This window comes from Saccopteryx bilineata, chromosome 5, assembly GCF_036850765.1.
Source record: "Saccopteryx bilineata isolate mSacBil1 chromosome 5, mSacBil1_pri_phased_curated, whole genome shotgun sequence".
Taxonomy (NCBI): Eukaryota; Metazoa; Chordata; class Mammalia; order Chiroptera; family Emballonuridae; genus Saccopteryx; species Saccopteryx bilineata.
The window spans coordinates 166,833,628-166,857,251 of NC_089494.1; the positions used below are offsets into that span (position 1 = coordinate 166,833,628).

A 23,624-nucleotide genomic window follows, 5' to 3' on the forward strand; every position below is an offset into this window, starting at 1 on the left:
AGAGCATGCTGTGCATGGGCATCAGGTCCAGGGCTGTGGCTGCTGCTCAGGAGCCATATTTGTACTCGTTTCATGTTTGTTCTCGTCATCCCACTTAGTTTATAGCACTTCCTTTGTAATTTGTGACAGGAAGGAAACAAGAGCTTCAGATACGGTTCTGAGGCCCTTCCCAACCTTGGGTCAGGATTCACAATGCTACGGATCATTCTGTCTAGTTGTTACTTTAGGATGTGTAGACGGCTCATGTCCTGATGGGCAGCACTTGGCCTCACCTGGGAGCTGGCGAGGCCCTGGGAGGTGGCAGGTGTGTGACATCTTCCTTACACACGCAGGATGATGTACACAAATTCACACGAGCAGCGAGTTGAGTGCCAGAGCGGGGATTTGAACATTGTTTTGGCTTGGCCTTCTAAATCTTTTTTTTCAGATACTGCTCAAGAGTAAACAAAATGAAAGCTCATGAAATAATTTTAATAATTTTCTAATCTATAACTTTAAAACACACTTACGTGGAAGCAGCCTGGGCCTGTCACGTTTCTCTGCTTGGACTTCCTTCTGCAGCTGATTGTGGCGTGGTCAGAGACCCATGCAGCGCTGTGTCTGCCGTCCTCTCTGGCCTGTGCTGCCGTGTCCCTTTCGTCTCTTATCTCCAGCCTTAGAGTATCCCAGAGCAGTTATGATTTGACATAACCTGCCACCCCCTGACTTTTATAAAAAACGGTAAGATTTTGCGGCCCTGGCCGGTTGGCTCAGTGGTAGAACGTCGGCCTGGCGTGCAGAAGTCCCGGGTTCGATTTCCAGCCAGGGCACACAGGAGAAGCGCTCATCTGCTTCTCCACCCCTCCCCCTCTCCTTCCTCTCTGTCTCTCTTCCTCTCCCGCAGCCGAGGCTCCATTGGAGCAAAGATGGCCTGGGCGCTGGGGATGGCTCCTTGGCCTCTGCTCCAGGAGCTAGAGTGGCTCTGGTAGCGGCAGAGCGACGCCCCGGAGGGGCAGAGCATCACCCCCTGGTGGGCAGAGCATCGCCCCCTGGTGGGCGTGCCGGGTGGATCCCGGTCGGGCGCATGCGGGAGTCTGACTGTCTCTCCCAGTTTCTAGCTTCAGAAAAATACAAAAAAAAAAAAAAATTCTCTCAGGGACCTTCATTTCTTAAATGTTTTCTTCTTTAAAAAAGAATAAAAAAAAAACAAGAAAAAAAAAACTGCAAGATTTTCATTGGAATAAAAAGCCACTGACTTCCTTTGACCTAACTCCATCATCAGGCCTCCCCAGCGGACTCCTGCCATGATGCCCCTTCTGAGAACTGACATTTCTGAAGCCTCGCCAGTCTTGTCTTGACATCTAATGTCTCTGGTTTGTTCTGACTCCTTATGTGTTTACACTTTGCCTGTTCAAACACTCTGTAGGTCGTTGGGGTGGTCCCTACATCTCATCTTTGTAGGACCCCTTCCTCTCAGCCTGCTCAGTGTTCCAAATTGAATAAGTTACTGGGTGAATGATGCTTTTACATGGAAAAATAATTTAAATATTGTAATCATTGGGCTAAACTTGGGAAATTATCTAAGAAACTTTTAGGAAATTGTAGTCTAGAATTTAAAGTGAGAAGGTCTAAGCATCTAATTCACCATCTTTGTGTCCCAACTGTTCCTGGTTTAGCAGTTTCTTAGTAAATGCTTATGTACTAAACTTAACTGAGTTTAATATTCCCATCTTGAATTGGAAAACCAGTCACCCAGCAAACTGCACTAAGAACATGTATTTTGTCTTAATATAGTAAGACATTGTAATTCCAAGTCAATATTGGGTATTTCATCAGATGGACCATTCATGTAGTTGGAGCACTAGCAACATTGCATCTTTTGGCTGGTGGAAGGTATTTTTTTCTTTTACCAGGAAAAGGAAGAGAGAGAGGTGGTGGGGAGGATCAGGGAGGAGGGGAGGAGACATTCCAGGAATCTGCGCTTGGTAGGCAGATCCCGAGAGCCAGAATTGCAGCTGCTTTTCCTGTCCTGGCAGGTGTTTCAGGAAGGCATCACTAACAAATCCTAAAATACTGTCTTCTTAAAGGCCATGAAATGGAATGGGATATTGGCACTTATGAAGTTCTTTGATTTTGTATACTTACTGGACATTTTTTTTATCAAAAGAAAACATACATACTAAATTATGCTAAAGAAGGTAGATAATTTTTCAAAGCAGCCAGAATACGGTATTTTAATTAAAAACACATTCTTATGTCTTGTTCCGAGACCTGAACTTTCTGAGTAGGATCTGATGTCCTGTGTTAAATTTTATCTTTTTTTTTTAATTTTTTTATTCATTTTTAGAGAGGAGAGAGAAAGGGAGAGAAAGAGACAGAGAGGGAGAGAGAGAGGAGAGAGAGAGAGAGAGAAAGAGAGAGAGAGAGAGAGAGAGAGAGAGAGAAGGTGGGGAGGAGCTGGAAGCATCAATTCCCATATGTGTCTTGACCAGGCAAGCCCAGGGTTTCGAACCAGCGACCTCAGCATTTCCAGGTCGATGCTTTATCCACTGCACCACCACAGGTCAGGCCTGTGTTAAATTTTAAACTAATGACTTCCTGCCTGACCTGTGGTGGCACAGTGGATAAAGCATCAACCTGGAACACTGAGGTCACCATTTCAAAACCCTGGGTTTTCCCAGTCAAGGCACATATGAGAAGCAACTACTACAAGTTAATGCTTCCCACTACTCCCCCCTTCTCTTTCTCTCTTTCTCTCTCTCTCTCTGTTCTCTCATCAAATAAATAAATAAATAAACAAACGAATGACTTCCTTTCTGGGAGCTGTGTCAGCCTGTTACTTTGTCTAAGGTCAACCCAACACAAGAATGCATTCACAGGTGCTCTTTGCTGAGCACTGTGTTCTGGGCTTCAGTGCAGTGTTGTATTTGTACCTCCTACCAACGCCATGAAGCAGGTTTCATCCTTATGCATATTTTTACTAAACAGAAAATTGAGGGTAACGGAGCATAGATAACCTGCCCAAGTGGACCTGGCTCACCCTGGGGAGGGTGGAGCTGGGACTTGAATGGGACTGATGTCAAACCCATGTCTGATTTACTTGTATGTTCTTTTCCCATTTTGGAGTGTGCACCATGTGAGGGGTGCCTTGGAGTGTGCACACTGGTGTATGTGCGTGTGCTGATGTGAGTGCGGGTGTGTGCTGGTATGTGTGCATGTATGCATGTGCATATGTGCACGTTTTTGTGTGCATGTCTGTGTGCTGGTGTGTGCATGTAAGTGTGCTAGTGTGTGCACTGGTGGATACACTGGTGGGTGCACTGATGTGTGTGCATGTGTGCCCTGTGTCTTAAACTGTTAATAGGGGATAGTCAGGATGTTGGCTTTCTAGTTTTGGATTCATCAGTGGCCCTCTGGCCCTTGTGTGCCCACCTCCTTTACTCTGACTCCTCATTTCCAAGGTTTCAGCTCCTCAAGACTGACCATCAGAAGCAGTTAACTGCAATTATAGGGAACGTTCATGTGCGTCCCATGTGGGAAAAACCAAAACAAAACCTGGAAGTTTGCCAGCATGACTGAATAATTATCCAGTAGATAACCAGCCAGCAAATATTAGATAAGCCCAGGAATTAGAGTCAATGTAAAACATGTTTATTTCCAAATTCAAACAAGCTGGAATTGTTTTGAGAGTTGCAGCATTTTATTGTTAAACTTTGACATACTGATGCTTTCTACTCTTTTTTCTTAAAAATCAGGGTTGAGGCTACTACCAGTCAACAGTAGTAAAACTTCTATATTCAGTTTTTATTTTCTTTTTCTTTATTTTTTTTTAGATTTTATTTATTTATTTTTTAGGGAGAGAGAGAGAAGAGGGGGAGGAGAAGGAAACATCATCTCCCATATGTACCTTGTCTGGGCAAGCCCAGGGTTTTGAACTGGCGACCTCAGCATTCCAGGTCGATGCTTTATCCACTGTGCCACCACAGGTCAGGTAGTTTTCATTTTCGATACATATAATTGGTAAAGTTTATTATCAAGAACTTTAGTAGGTTTTTTTTGTGTGTGACAGAGACAGATAGGGACACACAAGAAGGGAGAAAGATGAGAGGCATCAATTCTTCATTGCAGCACCTTAGTTCATTGATTGCTTTCTCATATGTGCCTTGACCAAGGGGCTACAGCAGACTGAGTGACCCTTTGCTCAAGCCAGTGACCCTGGGGTCAAGCTGGTGAGCCTTGCTCAAACCAGATGAGCCTGAGCTCAAGCCAGTGACCTTGGGGTTTCGAATCTGGGTTCTCCACATCCCAGTCTTATGCTCCATCCACTGTGCCACCACCTGATCAGGCTTTAGTAGGTTTTTAAAAGACCATTTTGGCTTAAGAATACTGAAAGACAGCAAGCCACAATAAGATATATACAAAGATAATTGAAATATTAAATACTACCGAAATTAAAAGGCCATATACAAATTGTTCACTATAATCTTTGTGTCTTGTTAAAAGCAGCTCTATAGTTACTCATGAAATTCACCCCATCCACTCATGAAGATTACAAAGCCTCATTGCACACTCAATGTAATTTACCGTGATCGGTGCTGTTTTTTGTGCTTAAGCATGCATTACCACAGAAAGCACAAAATCCTATGTACAGGGAAGTTTTTTGTGTCTTTAAAACAGGGTTAGCTCTTTTGATGGCTGCATCTGGCTTGCAGACAAATCTTTAATAAAAATAATAATAATGTTAAAAATATAAAACATTCTCATGTATTACAATCCATTCATTTCCTACTACTCATGTTCATGGTTGTGGGTGGCTAGAGCCAATCACAGCTGTCCTCTGGGACAACACCAAATTTTTATTGGATAATGTGTAATGTACACGGGTCATTGTGAGGTCAGGAAGTAAACTTCCCTCCTTTTAATCAAGTACTCAGCTAGCTAATTGCAGAAATTCTTTTGAGGAAGAAGATGGCTAAAAGAAAAAAAGATTAGGATTATCGTACTTTTCAGCAGGAATGGACAGAGGAATTCACCTTTGTGGAGAGAGCAGGTTCTGCAGTGTGCCTAATATGCAATGATAAAATTGCATTGATGAAACGGTCAAATATAAAGAGGCACTTCAACACACATCACACTGCATTTGCATAGAAATATCCAGCAGGAGACAGCAGGAAGAAAGCATGTCAGGAGCTACTGTGCAGAGTGCAAGCTAGTCAGCAGCAACTCAGTGTTTGGACCCAACAAGGTGACTGGAATTCGGCTAGCTTTGCTGGCGCTTTAGCAATTGTGAGAAATGGAAAGCCATTCACAGATGGGGAGTATGCCAAAACATTCATGCTTGATGTTGCCAATGAACTTTTTGATGACTTTTCGGATAAAGACAAGATAATCAAACGAATAAAAGACATGCCTCTGTCGGCAAGAACTGTTCACAATTGTACCGTCATGATGGCAAATCAAATTGAGGCAACACAAGTGAAGGACATAAATGCAGCACCATTCTTTTCTATCGCTTTGGATGAGTCAACAGACGTTAAGCCATTTATCCCAGTTCAGCGTGATTGCAGGGTATGCTGTCGGTGACACACTATGTGAGGAAAGTCTTGCTGTTTTGCCTATGAAAGAGATGACAAGAGGGGAGGATTTATTCAAGTCATTCACTGAGTTTGCTAAAGAAAAAAAAATCTACTGATGGATAAACTTATTTTGGTGTGTACTAATGGTGCTCCGTGCATGGTGGGGAAAAACAGAGGATTCATAGTGGTTCTTTGTGAACATATTCAATAAAAAGAAACCCATCCTAAGTTTTCACTGCATCCTACATCAGGAGGCACTTTGTGCTCAGATGTGTGGCAAGCAGCTTGGTGAGGTGATGTTGCTGGTCATTCGGGTGGTCAACTTTATTGTTGCCTGAGCTTTAAATGATCGCCAGTTCAAAACTCTGCTGGATGAAGTTGGGAATAATTATCCTGGTCTGCTTCTGCACAGCAATGTGCATTGGTTGTCAAGAGGGAAAGTGCTCAGCCATTTCGCGGCTTGTCTGAGCGACATCTGGACTTTTCTTGAAATGAAAAATGTCGAGCATCCTGAGTTAGCTAACACTGAGTGGCTCCTGAAGTTCTACTATCTCGTGGACATGACTGAACATCTGAACCAGCTCAGTGTGAAAATGCAAGGCATTGAAAATACAGTCTTATCCCTTCAACAAGGAGTGTTTGCATTTGAAAACAAGCTGGAACTCTTCATCGCTGACATTGAAACAGGTCGTTTACTACACTTTGAAAAACTGGGAGAGCTTAAAGATGCATGCACAGCAAGTGACCCTGCTCAACATCTTGATCTCCAGCAGCTAGCGGGCTTCACATCATTCAAAGCGCGCTTTGGAGAATTTTGTGAGCGCACTCATCTTTTTAAGTTCACTACCCATCCACACAAGTGTGCAGTGGACAGCACTGACCTGAGTTACATCTCCGTGTCTCCATCAGAGATTTTGAGCTACAAGCTGTTGACCTGAAGGCCTCAGACATGTGGGTGAATAAATTCAAGTCACTGAATGAAGATTTGGAAAGACTTGCCCGACAGCAAGCAGAGTTGGCGAGCAAACACAATGGGGAGAAATGAAAAAACTTCAACCCGCGGACCAGCTGATTGTCAAAACTTGGAACGCGCTTCCATCACATACCACACACTGCACCATGTGAGTATTGCTGTACTGACAATGTTTGGCTCTACATATGCATGTGAGCAGTCTTTCTCAAATCTAAGAAACATTAAGACCAACCTACGATCACATTTAATGGATGGAAGTCTCAACGCCTGCATGAAGCTTAACCTCACCACATATCAACCAGACTACAAAGCCATCAGCAAAACCATGCAGCACCAGAAGTCGCATTAATGGTAAGAAGTACTTTATTCATCATTGGTTAGCAACAGCATCACAACGTTATTAAAAAGAATTCAGAGACTTATTGTACTTTAAAAGTGTTGGTCTTACATAAAATGCCCACATTTACTTGTATTTAGTGTTAAACATATTGTATGGCTCTCACAGAATTACATTTTAAAATATGTGGCGTTCATGGCTCTCTCAGCCAAAAAGGTTCCTGACCCCTGCTTTAAAACATATCTCAAGTATCTTTTAAAATGCAGGGTACAAAAATAAAGAAAAAAGCCTTCTGAAAGAAGTTTGAGATAGCTATCCAGTACTGCCGAGAGTGGTTATACAGCATAGCCAGAGGAAACCTGGCAGTGCTCTGCTCTGGTGTAGCAGCCGCCTCCTTTGCAGTTGATTGAGTTCTTAGCCCTTACTATACTACCAGTCAAACATGTACTCCATTGTTTTGGATACAAGACTTTCTTTTTTTTGGTGTCTGTCAGAAATGACCTGATAGTCACTAGTAGAAGCTTTGTATGCTGTATCAAGAGGTCTCATGGTAGGAATCCTAGGAGTACTTCCAGGTTGGGTTGGTGTTCCTAAAGTTTTGATTGCTGGGGTAGAAGCTGGAGATGACACTGATAAAGTACACCTGTGTCACTGTTTTCCATGATACTTTTATCTGTACATGGTTTTACACCAATCATGATGGACTCTCCAAAACTCTCCCCATCCATGCTTAAGGCTTTTTGGGGCCTGCAGTTTAGATTGATAACAAATATATATCCAATTTCCTATGTCAGACATCACATGTTTTAAGATATTTCCTGGCCCTGACCAGATAGCTTGGTTGGTTAGAGCATCATCCCAAAGTCCAGGGGTTGTTGGTTCGATCCCCAGTCAGGGCATGTTCAGGACCAAATGTTCCTGTCTCTTTCCTCCTCTCTCCCTTCTTCTAAAATCAATAAAATAAACATTAAAAATATTTCCATATTTTGCAAATTGTAGAAAATATAGGAAGCAGATGTTTGAGGAAACCCAAACACAGTTACCCATGTGTCATTGAGGTGATCTTCAGAAGTCAGAGAATCTCCCTGAGTATAAAAAGGATCCAACTGGGCCTGACCAGGCTGTGGCAGAGTAGATAGAGCATCGTACTGGGACACGGAGGACGCAGGTTCAACACCCCGAGGTCGCCAGCTTGAGCGTGGACTCATCTGGTTTGAACGAGGTTCACCAGCTTGAGCCCAAGGTCGCTGGCTTGAGCAAGGGGTCACTTGGTCTGCTGGAGCCCCCCAGTCAAGGCACATATGAGAAAGCAATCAGTTAACAACTAAGGAGCTGCAATGAAGAATTGATGCTTCTCATTTCTCTCCCTTCCTGTCAGTCCCTATCTGTCCCTCTCTCTGACTCTCTCAGCCTCTGTCACAAAAAACAAACAAAAACAAAAAATACCCAAACAAACAAAAAGAGGATCCAACTGGGCAGGAAATGTCATCCTCTGTGGCTGACAGTGTTTGCTGGACTAAACATACTGTGCCCGTCAGCAGTTGTTGTAACTCCAACAAGAGGACTCTGCATTACTGGCATGTGTGTCTGTCTTCTTGTAGTTAGAGGTGTTGATCTCAGTCCTGGGCTGGAAATGCCATCATGCATACTTATGATTGGTGAGCTGCACTTTATCTTTATGAGCTGGTACAGCAGGTTGTGGTGGTGACCCACCTGCAGGTAGACGTGGTCTGCCTCCCATTACTCTGACTGAAGGGCCACTAATTGAGGTCTGGAGCTGGCAAATCCCCATTAAAAATCCAGACAAAAACTGGACATGAACCCCTGGCTTTAGAGATGTGGGGTGAGCCCAGCCTCACTGGTGCAGGTCCCAGCATGGGCCCCTGGGGTTCCACAGCAAATGCCGTCATTGAGCAGCAACTGCACTTCGCTCCAGACTCGCCTGATTTTCAAAAATGGCAGAAACTCTCTCTAAATGCAGTTTTATGATACGAGACTTGTCACAACATTTCTTTTTCCTTCTTTTCATATTCTGCTAATCACTTCAGTTATCTATTCAGACTGAGGAGATTTTAGTCTTGTTTTAGAGAAAATGTATTTAGTGGGGTTTTTTTTTCTTCCAGAGACAGAGAGAGAGTCAGAGAGAGGGATAAATAGGGACAGACAGGAACGGAGAGAGATGAGAAGTATTAATCATCAGTTTTTCGTTGTGACACCTTAGTTGTTCATTGATTGCTTTCTCTTATGTGCCTTGACCGTGGGCCTTCAGCAGACCAAGTAACCCCTTGCTGGAGCCAGTGATCTTGGGTTCAAGCTGGTGAGCTTTTGCTCAAACCAGATGAGCCCACACTCAAGCTGGCAACCTTGGGGTCTCGAACCTGGGTCCTCCATATCCCAGTCCTACGCTCTATCCACTGCGCCACTGCCTGGTCAGGCTAGTGGAGTTTTTTCATGGTTAGTTAATCTCTAAGTCTTGTGCCCAAATTTACATAATTGGTCTTTTCTTAAAGTATGAAGATGCTGTTTCTCCATACATTGTAGCCCTCCCAAGAGGACCCTGCACACAGGCTTTTGGAAATTTAGACCTTCTATACAGGTTTTTTAAAGTTCAATATCACTTTGGTATAGGAGAAAATGGACCTCTTCTCCAAGTGCTTTTTTACTGCTTTCTTATGAAGTATTTAATGATGAAACACATAAGCTGGTTTTATAAATGTATGGTTGTAGTTGAAGTATCATTATAGTTTAAAAGCAAGAAGTACTTCTATAAAATAGATAGTAGGAAAAAGCCATAAAAACTTAATAAAACACAAATAGAATGTTTGGGATTATAAAAATATACAACGGATAATGCATTCAGCCCAAAGTCCAGGTCAACTTAGAATTCCTGTTATAATTGTTTATTCCTTAAATAACTGTTAGAGCCATGTGTGACCCTGGTAATAAAGAATGCTGATATAGTGGGACTACATCAAATTAAAAAGGTTTTGCACAGCAAAAGAAATTATCAAGAAAATGAAAAGACAATCTACTGAATGGGAGAAGATATTTGCCAGTGACATATCTGATAAGCTGTTAATATACAACATTTATAAGAACTCATACAACTCCACCTAAAATACCCCACACAGTTCAATTAAAAAATGGACAGAGGACTTGAATAGATACTTCTTTAAAGAGGACATACAGATGGCCAATAGAAAAATGAAAAGATGCTTTATGTTACTAATCATCAGAAAAATGCAAATTAAAACCACAATGACATATAATCTCACACCTGTCAGAATGGCTATCATTTTAAATCAACAAACAAGAAGTGCTGGCAAGCAACCCTCCTGCACTGTTGGTGGGAATGCAGACTGGTGCAGCCACTATGGAAACCATTATGGAGGTTCTTAAAAAAATTGAAAGTGGAACTGCCTCATGACCCAGCAGTTCCACTTCCGGGTATACTTTTGCCCACGCCTGTATATCCAAAGAAACACAAAATGCTAATTTAAAAACATACATATCCACTTCTTTGTTCATTGCAATATTATTTAGTGAAGATAAGGAAACACCTTAAGTGCCCATCAGTCGATGATTCGATAAGAAGAGGTGGTACATATCTATACAGTGGAATATTGTCCATAAAAAAAGAATGAAATCTTTTATGACAGCATTGGTGGACAGAGGGTATTATGCTAAGTGAAATAAATCAGAGGAAGACAAATACTGTATGATTTTACTTATATGAGGAATCTAAACTGAAAAATAAATGAGCAAGCAAAATAGAAACAGACTCATAGATACACAGGTCAGAGTGATGGTTGCCAGAGGGGAGGTAGGTTGGGGTACTGGATGAAAATGGTGAGGGGATTAAGAAATACAAGTTGATAGACACAAAATAGTCAAGGGGATGTAAAGTACAGCATAGGAAATATAGTCAATAATATTATAACTATGTATGGTGCCAGCTGAGTACTCAAAATATTGGAGGAACCACTTTGTAAAGTATGATTGTCTAATCATACTATATACCTGAAACTAATATAATATTGAATGTAAACTGTAATGGAAAAATAAAAATTGTTAAAAAGTAAAAAAAAACAAACAAAAAAACAAAAAACCCACTGTTGCATAATTTTAATTCCTAATGTTTTTACTGGATCTACATTCAGGTTGTGCAAGCCAGTATATTTAGTTAGGTGTAATTAAGGTGATTTATTGAAAGCAGTAGTTCCTAGGCCGACAGGACAGAAGAGCCCATACTGCAAATGCGAGGGCGGATTATTATTTTAAGTGATGTTCTCGGTCGCTCATCCACCACTGTGTTGAAAGCGCAGTGATCTGTCAGTGAGGAGATGAATCTGCTGATACTAAAGTTGTCCTTTTCATCCAGTCACCTGCTGCAGAGCCTGGCCCCTAGTGGAGCTCATCGATGGACCCGTGGTGAGCCTTGCTCCTGCAGTGGCTGTGGGGCAGGGTCCACGCCAGATCTCAGAGTAGTGGTGTGTGAGTATCTGAGGCTTCTTGCTTGGTACATGCCCTGATCTTTGCTTGCAGTCCCTGAAAGTCTCGGAGGACCCCCAGCCTCCTGTCTCATGGAGTCCAGGCACAGGCACCAGCTGCCCCAGGGCAGGCCTTTTCGTTTTCTCCAGGAACCAAGTGAACATCAGGATCCAGGGACTGCAGATGGTTGTCACCTGCTGGCTATTCTTCTCACTCAGTTCTGATGTCATCCTGACTTCTGTGCTACATGTGGTGTCATTTCTATACTGAAAGTTTCCCATGGCTTGTCAGTTTCAGGGTTTCTCGGAAGGTCTCTCCTGTGCAGTGCTGGGTTGTTTTGTCCATAGAGATAGAGGTCGTCCTGAACGCAGCTGTCAGACCGAGGTTGTGTCTGTGCCTGAGTGTTCTTTGGATGGAGTATGTGAAGGAAAGTGCTCCTGGACAGAAGTGTGACTTCAGTGGGTGTGCACGCCTGCATACTGTTTGCCCAGGGAAGGCCTCTGGGGTATCTCTCTTGACAGGCACAGATGTAGTAGTATTTTGTACTCGGAAACTATTGGGCCATGTGCTCCAAGTGCTGAGTTTTGTTCCTCAAACCATGAGTTATTCCATGTTTTTTTCGTGAGCTATTCCAGTGGTAGAACTAGTTGCAAAAAACTCCAAACAGAACTTGTAATGATGGTTTAAAAATTATTATTTAGTAGTCATGTCTATAAATACATATAATTTATGGCTATGGTTACAGAATCAGCTGCATTGTAGCTTAGACTCATGTGGCCTGTGACAGACTGCTTTCTGATGGTATTTTTAATGTTGGGCGGGAGTTGCACATCCCAGGGTTTGTTTGAAATGGGAGCAGCAGCTGTGCACAGGGCATCTGAGAAATGTGGGCAGGTCAGCTACTCCAGCTGGCCGATGTGTGACTAGATGAGGGATCTGGGATGAGGCCACATCAGTGGCAAGGAGATGGGTTTTTGTCTCAGTGAATGTACCATCTGATTTTACAAACCCACACGTCACCCAGAGCTTAGCTCAGAGGTTTTCCTTTCCTCATCTCCTGCCAGAGAAAACATTTCTCAAAAAAGTTTCTTATAATTTATATAAATGAAGCATTTGAATACTCAGAATATATATAAGAAAATGTTACCAATTTTTTTTGAAAAAAATACATGAACACCTCACTTTGGCAAATTTGTAATTTATATATTGAGATTAAATAATTGGAAGCATTTGTTTTCCTGATGAATTTTTTAGCATTTCATGAACAAAGTAAAGTCAACAGCATTTTAAAATTAAGTATTTTGGATTTTTGTAAGATTTTAGATTCACTGGTGATTGTTGGCGCTGGGTTTGAGTGAATGAGAGAGGTGGGGGTTCCTTGTCCTCCTGAAGCTGGCAAGTGAGCACCCTGTACTTACCTTATACTAAGGGCTGTATTGAAAGCAAAGTGAATTTCTTTAGAAGTGGAGTAGTACCACTGTACACCTGTTAGAAGGGCTCAAGTCCAGAACACCGACACCACCAAATGCTGATGAGGATGTGGAGCAATAGGAACTCTCATTCAAAATATTTCAGCCACTTTAGAAGATGGATTGGTAGTTTCTTACTAAACTAACCATACCCTTACCATACAATCTGTTTTTTAATATTGACCCAAAGGAGTTGAAAGCTTGTGTCTACACAAAAGCCTGCACACAGATATTTATAGCAGCTTTATTCATAATTGCCAAGACTTGGAAGCAACCAAGATGTCCTTTAGTAAGTAGGTGGTGCATAAAGGAACTGTGGTCTGTCCAGATGGTGGAGTGTTATTCAGCGCTAAAAATCGATACATTATCAAATCATTAAAAGACATAGAGGAAACAAAAATTACCAAATGAAAGAAGCCAATTTTAAAAGGCTACATTCTATAGGATTCCAACTTTATGATTGGTGATATTCTTTTTTTTTTTTTTTATAAATACTTCATTTATTCATTTTAGAGAGGAGGAGAGAGAGAAAGACAGGAGGGGAGAAGCAGAAGCAGGAAGCATCAACTCCCATATGTGCCTTGACCAGGCAAGCCCAGGGTTTTGAACTGGCGACCTCAGCATCCCAGGTCGATGCTTTATCCACTACGCCACCACAGGTCAGGCATGACATTCTGGAAAAGGCAAAAATGTGGAGACAGTAAAAAGATCAGTGGTTGCCAGGGATTGAGGGGAGGGATGAACAGTTGGAGCACAGACAATTTTTAGGGCAGTGTTTCACGATGCTATAATGGTAGGCACGTGTCATTAAACATTTGTCCAAACCCATAGAATATACACCACCAGGTGAACCCCGGTGTAGAGTTTGGACTCTGGGTGATGGTGATGTGTCAGGGTAGGTTCATCAGTTATAAGAAACGTACCGTCTGGTAAGAGACAAGGGTGAGGAGGAGGCAGTACACAGGTGTGGGGAGGGGCCACATGGAAAACCCCTGTACCTTCCCCTCAGTTTGGCTGTGGATCTGAAACTGCTCTAAAAAAATAGTCTTCCAAGACATGGGATTAATGCATACAGGATGAACAGGCAAGTCTGCTGGGGAAGGGAGGGCTTTCTGGAAAGAGCGTTTCCTTTAGAACAACTGTGAGTTGCATAGTGTTGTCACAAAGGAAGGGAGGATGCTTTAAACTCCAGAGTAAAGGGGGAAAGAGCCTGGTCCACGGAGCTGACCACTAAGTGGCAGCAGATCAGTGTGTGGGTTGCTGGGAGTGGGCTGGGGAGGGGAGTGGTGGTCGGTGGTGGGGAGATCTGTGTAGGTGGCAGGTGGTCATAGAGAACATTGTCTTATAAACCTGGTGGTTTAGATTGTATTTTGATGGTGTTCAGGAGTCAACTGAAGGATTTCCATCAGAGAAGTGACAGATTTGCACTGGAATTTTAGCATGTGTTAGGGCTGTATGTATGTGATCTCATTTTGTCTTTCAAACCATCTGAGGTAGGCGCAGTTATGGGTCCCCATTTTACCTCTGGGGACATTTACATTTTATATTTACCCAAGGAAAGTTTATATCACATCTTAAAGGTCACACAGCTGGTTAGTGGTAGAACTAGGATCTCAGATCAAGTCATGATCCCAGAGCCCATGCCCTGATCAACCAGCTATTGATAGTCACCTCAGTCTGGGCGTAAGGCTTCTAGGGTGTGTGTGTGTGTGTGTGTGTGTGTGTGTGTGTGTGTGTGTGTTTGTGGTGGACAGAGAAGGAGGGTCCTTACGCACTTGAGAGAATAGGCACGTTACTGAAAGAGAGAAGTAGTGAGGATGGATAAAACAAAAATTGACAGGCATAAGGAAGGCAAAAGAGATCACACTTGATGGTGGCATAGAGAGAGAGAGATGAAGAGAACCAACAGTCTAGGATGAAATACAGATATTTTGGTTTGGACAAGAGGGAGCAAAAGAGCAGGGAGGGAAGGTGACAGGCGTACTTTTTTTGTGGACATGCCAAGTGGACATGCCAGGGCTCTTTCAGCAAAAACGGCTTGCTGGTGGTTAGTATAGGACAGGAGTCACTCAGGGAAAAAATGCAGTTAGAGGTGATTCATTCATTGGACAAGGCACAGGCCTACAACTGACACTGACACCCAGAGGGCCTGTTTGCACAGGATCAGCGAGTGTCGGAGAGAACAGTGGGAATATGCACTTGGGGTGGGCCTGATGGCCACCAAGAGATGAAGAAAAAGTCGTCAGAGACATGGGGGGAAAGGGTAAGGTTGACAATGTTCAATGATTCAGCCACTAAGGTGTCATTGGTAGCTTAGACAAGGTTATATTTATTCATGGAGTGAATACATCTGGTTACTACTGGTCAATCAAGTCTGCCAAGATTTGAAAAGCTACTTTGTTATCATCTAAAATGATTCAAATGAAAAGTTTCTTGGAGGGGAACCTCGTGCTGTTGAGAAGCACTCACAGTTATGGCCCGGTTCATCCTGTTCTGGATCCTCTCCGGGCTTCTGGAATTTGTGCTTTTATGTCTTTCTTAATATTGGGAACTCTTGACTGTTACCACTTCCCCCTTCCTTCCCCCTCCCTGTTCCCTCTCCCTTTCCCTTTCCTTAGATTGTTGGATGTTGTCTACAGCCCCTGGATGCTGTGTTCTGGTTCCTCCAACCACTCTTCTTCTTTCTTTTTATGTTTGTATCAGTAATTATTGATCTATTTTCAAGTTTATTGATTGTTTCCCCCCTTAACTTGGGTTGAGTCTACTGATGGATCTGTTGAAGGATTCCTCATCTGTTATCATATTTTAATTTTCTTGCATTTACATTTGACTTTTCCTGATAGTTTCCTCTTCTCCGCTGAAATCAGTCATCTTTTCATGCATGTTGCCCACCTTTTCCATTAGAACCTTTATTATATTAATCATAATTTTGAAGACTTTTCAGCAGTCTGGTGGTTCTTTTTTTTTTTTTTTTTTTTTTTTTTTTGTATTTTTCTGAAGCTGGAAATGGGGAGAGACAGTCAGACAGACTCCCGCATGTGCCCGACCGGGATCCACCTGGCACGCCCACCAGGGGCGACGCTCGCTCGAAGCTCTGCCCACCAGGGGGTGATGCTCTGCCCCTCCGGGGCGTCGCACTGCTGCGACCTGAGCCTCTCTAGTGCCTGGGGCAGAGGCCAAGGAGCCATGCCCAGTGCCCGGGCCATCTTTGCTCCAATGGAACCTTGGCTGCGGGAGGGGAAGAGAGAGACAGAGAGGAAGGAGGGGGGGTGGAGAAGCAAATAGGCGCTTCTCCTATGTGCCCTGGCCGGGAATCGAACCCGGGTCCCCCGCACGCCAGGCCAACGCTCTACCGCTGAGCCAACCGGCCAGGGCCCAGTCTGGTGGTTCTTACTTCTGAGTTGTCTGTGCACCTGCTTCTGTGGATTGCTTTGTCTGTTGATAGTGGGCTTTTACTGCTCTGTGTGTCGTGGGCATCTTGATCGAACGCCTGACACCAGCCCAGGGTTGTCCAGGCCTAGGTTCAGAGTGCTTATGCTGGAAGTACCCTTACTCTTCCACTCAGTCACTGGCAAGAGTCCTTCTGGTCAGGGTGTGGGTGGGACTTAGGGTTTGTTGTCATTACAGTCACCTTCCATTCCTCCACCATGGGAGGTTGCCGGAGGTTTTGCTCAGTATGCATGATCTAGCCTGCAGGCCCCACCTCAGACTTTGGTCTCCATGGCTGCCGTTGCCTGTTACTTGGTGCTTCTTGCTAGTGTTCATGGGGAGGAAGGGCTGTTCCACCTGTCCTGGCCCACCCTTAGCCCCAGGATCTAAGGTAAAATGGGTGGGTCTTTTTTTAGTGATTTAACCACTTTCTCATGGCAGCCGGTCTCTACCTGGTAGCATCTGCAGGAGATATTTTCTGCCTCTCCCCCAGCAGTGGAGGTATTTTTCTTTCTCTTCCTCTGAGAGGCAGTGGGTCTTGCCAGTTCCCTGGGGGCCCATAGGGACAGTTGTCCTCCTGAGATGGTGCTGTGGGGACAGTCCTGCCTCTCCTCTTTATATCCTTCAGCAGGAACGATGGTCCCTCCCAGGCCTTCTCTCTCTCAATGCCCATCCTGAGCACCCAGGAGAGAGGTGCAAAGGGTCTGAGGACTTCTGTGCGTTCAGGCTGGCCACCCCTCACTTTCAGGGATGTGCCACTTATTGTAGGTGGGATCGCTTTGATATCCATAGAATCATAATAAATGCAGAAGCCTGTGTCACCCAGAGCATCTCTATTCCTGCGCCTGAGTGTTTCAAAGAAGCTAGGGAAGCAACTGTGACCTGTCCCTACAGTGAGCCACTTCACAGGCAGGGATTTCCATTTGCAACATGTCCATTCTGCTACATCCTAAATGTGCAGAATCCATCAATCTGGCAGTGAGTGACTCTACGGAGCACCTGCATTAGTGGGGAGATACAGGCACAACCGATTCTGTGCCTGAGGCTTGATTCCAGGCCCACTGCTGGTCCAGTGTGTGGTCTGCTGTGCTTTGTTCTGCCCAGTGGACCCCCTAACAGGATACTTTAGGGGAGTCTCCCTGTGCTTGCCAACAGTGAGAGCGAACAGAGACAGTCATAATCAGGAGAAAGATTTATGAGATTTTCCCAGTGGTGGGATTCAAATAATATAACAATCAATTCTCTGACCTAAGACTGTTTTTTTTTTAAAACGTTCTCTGTTGCCTTTTTTTTTGTCTTTATTTTTTTCTATTTTTAAAATCTTTTATTTTTATTGAATCCAGAGAGAGGAAGGGGGGTAAGGGAGAGACAGAAGCATCAATCTGTTTCTGTATGTGCCCCGGCCAAGGATTGAACCAGCCACCTCTGCATTGCAGGACAATGCCAAGGGCCAAGCGAGCCATCCAGCCAGGGCCCTAAGACTGTTTTAAGTATAAAAAAAAATGGTATACTGAAATGTAGTCTATTATTTCATGCATTCAATACTTAAGAACAATAAGAGATGCACAAAACTAGATTGTTATGAATTTTAAAATGTTAATGAAAAAATATTAAGAATACCTGACAAAAAACAGTAAAACTCCCTGACCAGGCGGTGGCACAGTGGATAGAGTGTTGGACTTGGATGCAGAAGACCCAGATTCGAGACCCTGAGGTTGCCAGCGTGAGCGTGGGCTCATCTGGTTTGAGCAAGGCTCACCAGCTTGGACCCAAGGTCGCTGGCTCAAGCAAGGAATTACTTGGTCTGCTGGAGGCCCACGGTCAAGGCACATATGAGAAATCAATCAATGAACAACTAAGGTGTCGCAACGAAAAACTGATGATTGATGCTTCTCATCTCTCTCCATTCATGTCTGTCTGTCCCTATCTCTCTCTCTCTCTGACTCTGTCTCTGTAAAAAAAAAAAAAAAAAGCCAAACCCCCCAAAACCAATAAAACTGTTATTTAAGATATTTCCAAATGTGCTTGACCAGGCGGTGGCGCAGGCAAGCGTCCCCAAACTACGGCCCGCAGGCCGCATGTGGCCCCCTGAGGCCATTTATCCGCCCCCCCCCCCCGCCGCATTCCCAGAAGGGGCACCTCTTTCATTGGTGGTCAGTGAGAGGAGCACTGTATGTGGCGGCCCTCCAATGGTCTGAGGGACAGTGAACTGGCCCCCTGTGTAAAAAGTTTGGGGACCTCTGGTAGAGCGTGGGACTGGGATGCAGAGGACCCAGGTTTGAAACCAGAGGTTGCCAGCTTGAGCACGAGCTCATCTGGCTTGAGCATGGGGTCGCTGGCTTGAGCATGGGATCATAGACATGACCCCATGGTCTCTGGCTTGAGCAAGGGGTTTCTTGCTCTGCTGTAGCCCCCCTGGTCAAGGCACATATGAGAAAGTAGTCAATGAACAACTAAGTTGCCACAACGAAGAACTGATGCTTCTCATCTGTCTCCCTTCCTGTCTGTCTGTCCCTATCTGTCTCTCTCTCTGACTCTCACTGCCAAAAAAAAAAAAAGAAAGAAAGAAAAAAGATATTTCCAATGACAACTTGTCACCCCTTCGTTGTTTGGCACTTTTTGTTTTTATATTGTATGTTTGTTTAATGAAGTAACAAATACAAGGGAATTAAAATTGTAGTATTTCATCAATGGCATAATGAGTTTTATAAAATGAATAAATATTACAAGCATAATTCTGTCAATTATTTTCACTTGTGGATGGAATGAGCATTACTACAGGTGCTTAGAATACACTGTTGCACAAATGAATGTTAAAAAAGAGGAATGTAAATTTGTAATTTCCACATTGGGTGACTGCTCAGGCATCCACCTTAGAGAGAACCCTGATTACAAGTGCCATTTTAACAACAGGTTTTCAGAACTCAACAAATAATTAGTTATCGGTTCTGCTGAACTGGTGCCAACTGGCTGAATCCCAGCACTGGATTTTCCCCTAAGACCATACATTTAAAAATTCATCCTGGAAAAGAAAAAAAAATTTTTGTAAGGAAAATAAATTAATTTGTATTTGAACATACTCATTGCTTGAATAGTGGGTTTGTTTAGAAAATTGGTCCCTCGAACAATATATATAAAAATATATACAGATAAATTTTTGTATATATAAATATATATTATATATAAATATATTTTATAAAATGTAACATAAAATATATTTTATAAAATATAAATTTTATATATATGTAAATATATATTTTTTGTGTATATCTATATATATATAAACTGAACACAGTTTTCATCTGTGTTCATTTGTAGTATAAACAGCAACCCAGCTTATCTGTGAAGCTTGCATCAGATTATGGTCCAGATTACAAACTGCTGCTTGATAATTTAATTTGTTTTGGAGCCTAAAGTAAAGAGAACTGAATTTTCTTTCACAAAGTGTATGTAACCTTAGGGGTAAGGTGGGGAGTGTAGTGTGGGGAGTTGCTAGCCTGCGTTATTGTGCTGAAGTAGGGGAAGTGCCCTGTGCTATATATCTCAGCAGTCTTCAGGAGAACATGGACAGAAAAGGATGCTAAATGTGGAAGAATCCCCCGTGCGCTTCTTTCCCTGTACCCTGAACCTCTTGTGTGGTCGCAGAACACGACTAGGCCGAATCAGTGTACCCTACCTGCAGACGAAAATTAATTCATTTAGAAATGAAGTAACTGGTGGCATTTGGTCCCCATGTGGCATTTCATTCCAAGAGCCCTCTTGGATGATATGATGTGAGTCACAGTTGTTTGGAGGGTGCTGTAACATGATGCATAGTATAAGATGCATCTTTCTTTCTTTCTTTCTTTCTTTCTTTCTTTCTTTCTTTCTCTCTCTCTCTCTCTTTCTCTCTCTCTCTCTCTCTTTCTATCTCTCTCTCCTTCCTTCCTTCCTTCCTTCCTTCCTTCCTTCCTTCCTTCCTTCCTTCCTTCCTTCCTTCCTTCAGCAGGGGAGGTAGAGAGAGATTCCTGCATGCACCCTGACCTGGATCCACCCTGCGAACCCCCTATGGAGCAATGCTTTGCTCATCTGGGGCATTGCTCCATTGCTCGGCAGCCGAGCTGTTTTTAGCATCTGAGTTGGAGGCCAGGAAGCCATCCTTAGCACCTGAGGCCAACTTGCTCAAATCAGTCGAGCCATGGCTGTGGAAGGGGGGGGGGTGGAGAGAGAGAGAGAGAGAGAGAGAGAGAGGAGAGAGAGGGGTAGAGAAGCAGATGATCGCTTCTTCTATGTGCCCTGACCAAGAATTGAACTCATGACAGCTACCTGCCAGGCAGACGCTCTACCGCTGAGCAAACTGGCCTGGGCCTAAGATGCAAATTTTCAACACCAATGCCCAGGAACTCTTCAAAGTGGGTGGTGTGCTGTATGTGTCATCCGATGGTAAAATCTGTTGGTGACTTTGTTCCAGACTTCAAAAGTTCTAGTGAAAAAAGGACTAAGGAAACCCTGTTCTAGGCTCTACCTCACCTAGCATCCCAAGTAAACTGACATTTTATAGCATTTATAAATTTGATAGGGGGTGTGTCCTACAGAACTTAAATGGGGTAATACAGTGTTCTTACCTCTCCCCTGTAATTGTGGGAAAGTGACTGAATGACTGCTGCTTCCGTGGTGAAAGTTCAATGAATTAAAGGTTTCTGAGGAGACAACACTCTTAGCAGGTGCCTGTTTCTCTGTTATATACGATCTGGCCCTACGACAATATCTGCAAGGTTTTAGGTTTTGCAGAAGTAGTTGTGGCGGTCCTTGACGATTAGACTGAAGGCGTAAACCAAAACCACTTGATAAGTTCTTTTTAACACCATTCAAATGATTTTTCCTGAGAGAAATAAGCAAATGGCTCGCATGAGACTCCCATTTTGTCACTTGAATATTGGCAGGAGGGGAGACATTAAGGAGCCCACCTAGGGGCTGCTCAAATCCTATGTTATTTCACAGTAAAACTTCTATTTTTATTTCATCAAGAAGCACGAGGTGTAGTAACTGTCTCCTCCATCGTTCCTCTCTGTGAGAGCCCGGAGCAGGGTGGCCGGCCTGTTGTGCCGAGGGTGACAGCTGGTTGTCTGGGGCCAGGCAGGCCCGTGCCTTGGTTCTGTCGTCTCTTGCCTGCGACCTGTCCAGGTGGATGCTCTTGCCGCTTTTCCGTTGGGAAACTGAGCCACTGGAGGTCACACACGTAAGGGCTGGATTCAAATCTAGGTCTGTCTCTGTCCAGAGACTGAGCTCTTCTCATGGTACCTGTTGTCTCATGTCACCGAGGGAACTCTGATCATCTGCGGAGTGACTTTACAGGATGGAAGAGCTTCTGAGCTTGTCTACCCCTGTTTCTTCTCGAGCTGTAAAGTCCACTGTGGTAGCCTGCAGCCATGGCTATTTTAAATTTAATTACGTGAATTAAATACAGTTGCCCTTGAACAACATGGCTTTGAACTGCGTGGGCCCACTTATATGCGAATTTTTTTCAATCAATACTCTAAATCAGTGTTCCCCAACCCCCGGGCCGCGGACCAGTACCGGTCCACAGAGAAAGAATAAATAACTTACATTATTTCCGTTTTATTTATATTTAAGTCTGAACCATGTTTTATTTTTAAAAAATGACCAGATTCCCTCTGTTACATCCGTCTAAGACAGGGGTCCCCAAACTACGGCCCGCGGGCCGCATGCGGCCCCCCGAGGCCATTTATTCGTCCCCGCTGCACTTCTGGAAGGGGCACCTCTTTCATTGGTGGTCAGTGAGAGGAGCATAGTTCCCATTGAAATACTGGTCAGTTTGTTGATTTAAATTTACTTGTTCTTTATTTTAAATATTGTATTTGTTCCCGTTTTGTTTTTTTACTTTAAAATAAGATATGTGCAGTGTGCATAGGGATTTGTTCATAGTTTTTTTTATAGTCCGGCCCTCCAACGATCTGAGGGACAGTGAACTGGCCCCCTGTGAAAAAAGTTTGGGGACCCCTGGTCTAAGACTCACTCTTGACACTTGTCTCGGTCACGTGATACATTTATCCGTCCCACCCTAAAGGCCGGTCCGTGAAAATATTTTCTGATATTAAACTGGTCTGTGGCCCAAAAAAGGTTGGGGGCCACTGCTCTAAATGTATGGTCTTATGATTTTCATAACATTTTCTTTTCTCCAGCTGACTTTACTGTAAGAATACAGGATATAGTACATATGCAGAATATGTGGTCAACAGTAGGCTATTAGTAGTTAAGTTTTGGGAGAGTCAAAGTTATATACAGATTTCCAATTGTGCAGGGCGTTGGCACCCCTAATACCCATGTTATTCAGGGGTCAACTGCAACTTGAAAAATAAGTTTACTAATTAAAAGTTTAGCCCTTCAGTCACTGCAGCCATCTCTCAGGTACTCAGCAGCCCCATGTGACCGCCAGCTTCTGCTTGGAGCAGACAGATGTGGGACACGTCCACCATGGGAAGTTCTGTTGGATGGGGCCACCCAGAGTAAGGGCTCCTGGACAGAGGATCCAAGTGGGGTGCCCTTTGCTCTTTGTTGGCTGTGAAAAGGCCTGGGCATTGCAATGTCTATAGCCCTACACCTGGCACCACAAGGCACATGCAGGGTGTGCCTTGTTGGGATGGCTTCCTGCTGCTGCCAAGTGTGTTCTTAGTGATTTCAAGGTGATGTGTGGGCCAGGTGGGAGACTCAGGCAGCTTCTATACTTCCCTGGCCAGGCCGGTTTCTGTGAGTCTCCAGGTCTGTGTGGGCAGGGAATCCCTGGCCTCACTGTCAAACCTTGCACTAAAAAAAGGGCAGGTCCCTGTTGTATTGATCCCAAATTATAAACCCAGGTGGGACTCAGCTTTGATTTCTGGCCAAGTGTGGAACCTAAATGGTCATCTGTATTGTTCATGTGGCAAAAAGAATGTGTGGCCATTAATGTTTTGTTTTTGAATCAGAATCTTTATTTCAAGTATTCCTTCCAATGACCAGGGAAGAAAATAACCACACACAAAATCATCCTCCAAGGAGTTTATCATTCACCTGTGATGACACTGATTCTAAGAGATCTTGAAGAAGGTCTAATAGGGAAAAAGCACAAGTTTTTCTGTAGACATATCAATGAATCTATACAAATATGACCTGCTATTTAAATATAAAGTGAAACCTCTTCCAACTCATAGTTCAGAAAAATGCCAGTCTCACAACTTGCCCTGCAGAGCACATCCTGGTACAGTGGTGACATCACCAGCATCATTGTCAGGTAATGTGTTATAAGGGTATTTCTGGGGAGCAATTTTCTACACACACCTAAGGATCTTCACCTGTGCCTCTTCAACCTGTCAGTACCTGATCCCTCATAACTC

The 23,624-nt window shown here is 43.7% G+C and overlaps 1 protein-coding gene and 1 pseudogene across 4 annotated transcripts in view; one reads left to right on the forward strand and one right to left on the reverse strand.

Moving 5' to 3' along the window:
- The window catches only part of DIP2C (disco interacting protein 2 homolog C), a 463,773-nt gene that overhangs the window by 66,908 nt on the left and 373,241 nt on the right, over positions 1-23,624 (forward strand). The gene's annotated exons all lie outside the window — the stretch shown is intronic.
- Positions 7,089-8,775, reverse strand: LOC136338479 (nucleoporin NUP35-like; annotated as a pseudogene).